A 2,822-nucleotide genomic window follows, 5' to 3' on the forward strand; every position below is an offset into this window, starting at 1 on the left:
AAACTAGTGAAGAAAGAAAAATTTTTGTTATATATTAAAAAAACAAACAACCAAAACAAAGCAAAACAAAAACAAAAACAAAAACAAAAACCGAAGGGGGGGAAAAAAAAAAAAGCAAGCAGCAGCTCCCCCTGGTGGATAGGCGTGGTTTGATGGGGTAAGTCTTGGAGTCAGCTCTCAGAGGCTCCGCCCCTGCCTGAGGCGAAATGAGCAGCAGGAGGTGAAGTGCACACCTTCACAGACTCAATTTCGGAGTCCCCACCCCCAGTCCGGATCGCGGTTGCAATGGGGAAAGGAAAAAAACAAAAAGCAAAAACCCGAGTCTCTCTTAGTTTCCGATAGCTTAGCTCAAGAAGCTGTGCGCTGCTGGAAATGTGCTGGGAGCTCCTACAGTCTAAGCGTGCGCCCGGGGCCTCCACCCGCCACCGACTCTTTGTTGAGGGTCCTGTCTGTGCGTGCCTTATTTCTTCCCTGTGGGGACCCGGGATTCGCGCAGTCCATGCAGGGGGCGGGGTGTGCCGAGGAAATGCGGTCCGTGGTCCCGTTCCCAAAACCAAGTTCGAATTGCTCGCGCCTGGCGCAGACACCGCTCGGGCTGCCTCCTGCAGCGGTGCGCGCCTCTCCAGAGCAGCCGCTTCTCACAGCCACAGGTGCCTCTGATTCCCCGCCAATATGGCTTAGGGCTGGAGGCTATTCCGTCTCTTGCGCCCCGCTGCCCAGCAGTTATCTATGGAGTGGGTTTCTGTCTCCAAGCGCAGCCAAGCGTTCTATACCTCTTCCCCAGAGACAGCTCCATGAGCGCGTTCCGACTCTGTCTCTTCCCTTTGTCTCCCGGCCGCCGCGCACTTGCGCCACGTTGGGCTGGGGATCTTACCTCCCTTGCCCGGCCCAGGCTGGCCCGTCCTTGGATCTCCCCCTTTCGCCCCCACTCACTCAGGTATCTTTGAGGTTCTATTCCTTCTGGAGTTCGTATTTTCTCCTTCCGCTCTCTCAGTTGAACGTAATATCCTTCTCAGTTCGAAAAATGGTGCAGAGGGAGTTTACAGAGCTCCCTTCCTCTCCGCCATTTTCTTTGAAAGCTATCTTAACAATTACCCACAAAAACTTTACTGAGATAGAATTAGCTGTCATTTTAAGTCTTTTTGTTAACAAATTGCAACAGAGATAGCTTATTTGACTTTTAGTAAGACTGGGTAATAAAATGACATTAAGGCATTAAGGCAGTCCTGAGTTCCTAGAGGAAGGTCGTGCTCTGCATGTTTCAAGTGTCTGTCATTGGGCTGCCGGCTGCAAGGAGATTTATTTAAGTTACGTCTCTCTTGCCTTTGTTTTGCTCGTCACCCCCCCTCCCCCTGTTCTCTATCTTCCCCTTTCCTTTCAATCATCTTCTCCACGGTTGTTACCATAATCTTTGCTTTCTGTTTTTGTTTCTCCTTATCCCACTTCACAGATATCTTTTATGCTTCCCTGAGCAATTCTTCTAGTTGCTTCTCCTTCTATCCATCCATCTTCTGTAACTTTCTGGCAATATCAGGCCAACTTTTAGGGACAACATTAACCTTCAGGAGACCTTGCCCCACTGGTTCCTCTGGATCTAGGCCTGAATATGTCCTCATTTGATCCCTCAGCCTCTGAAAGACAGTGGTTGGGGTTTCCTCCTCCTCCTGTTATCTCTCAACAGCCTTGGCGACATTCTGGTATCTTGGAGCTGGTTCCCTGGTCCCTTTTAATTATTACCTCTCTTAAATCCTGCAACCTAACCCTGTGCCCAAGATCACGATCCATCCAGGCCTACAGTGGGACTCTTTTGTTGAGCTTGCTGAACACCCAGGCCAGCTGGGTGCTGTCTCTCCCAAATAGGCACTGCAACCCTTCTGATAATTCCTCTTTCTTCTCCGGTAAATAGGATATTCATGATAAACATTAGTTCAGCCCAAGAATAAATATTAGGTCCCCAAAACTGATCAACCTGATCTGCCAAGCCCAATAGATCTTCCAGCAGTTGTTTTATTTCCTTCTTGAAATTCCTCACCTCAGTACTGGTGAGGGGGGCATTGACAAAGCCAATTTCTACCTGTCCCAAAGGGACTTCCCTTAATGAGAATAACTTAGAACGCTTTCTTGAGCCCCCGGAGGGGAGAGGGAAGTTCTCTATGTCCCTTCCACATTGTTCCAGTTCCTGCCTCAGATTTAGATACAAACCAGTAGATAAGAAGCTCCTTCCAGTATTGTAACCTTTGTCCCAGTGGACTATCTGGAGGAATCTGAAGAGACCCTACCTCTTTATGGGTGTCTCTTCCCTTACTCCTAGGACTAGAATTTTTGTTTCCCATCCTTGACCAGGCTAGTTCCTGCTCCTGAATTTCCCTGAGGTGTTTAACCGTTTTAATGCAGGTTTTTGGAACTCTCTAGAACCCGCTTCATTTGTCTCCAGCTGTTTCCCTTGCAGGAGAATAGAACCTTGGATAAAGATTCCACGTTCACTTTGTATCTAGGATATGTCTCAGTCACACAATTCAGCCTCTGAGGATTTCCCAATCCCCAAGGCAATACTTATAGTCCAATGTGCCTACCTTAGTCCCTGCATGGAATTAGCAGGTCACTGCCGTAGGCTACACCCAGTATCACTTCTTCTATCTCCAAAGGTCTTGCGTTCCACATCCTGCAGGGACCAGGGGCCCTCCCACATAAGGCTACCCAAACTGGGGTGCAAGACGTCTCCCATCTCAGAGGAGGACCTGGACCCCACCAGTTGAGGTGAATCTTGGACAGGCCCCCAAATTGTCAGAAATAAGCCCACTGTTAGAGGTGGGGAGTGGATG

The 2,822-nt window shown here is 49.0% G+C and overlaps 1 long non-coding RNA gene across 1 annotated transcript; it reads right to left on the bottom strand.

Annotated features, from left to right (window-relative positions):
* Positions 1–1,165: 1,165 nt before the first annotated feature.
* LOC115304689 lies at positions 1,166–2,288 on the bottom strand. Its single transcript, XR_003914561.1, has 2 exons — positions 2,203–2,288; positions 1,166–1,287 (listed from the first exon to the last, which is right to left on the bottom strand). It is a non-coding gene; the product is annotated as an uncharacterized LOC115304689 (long non-coding RNA).
* Positions 2,289–2,822: the final 534 nt, after the last annotated feature.

Source organism: Suricata suricatta, chromosome 10, assembly GCF_006229205.1.
Source record: "Suricata suricatta isolate VVHF042 chromosome 10, meerkat_22Aug2017_6uvM2_HiC, whole genome shotgun sequence".
NCBI lineage: Eukaryota > Metazoa > Chordata > Mammalia > Carnivora > Herpestidae > Suricata > Suricata suricatta.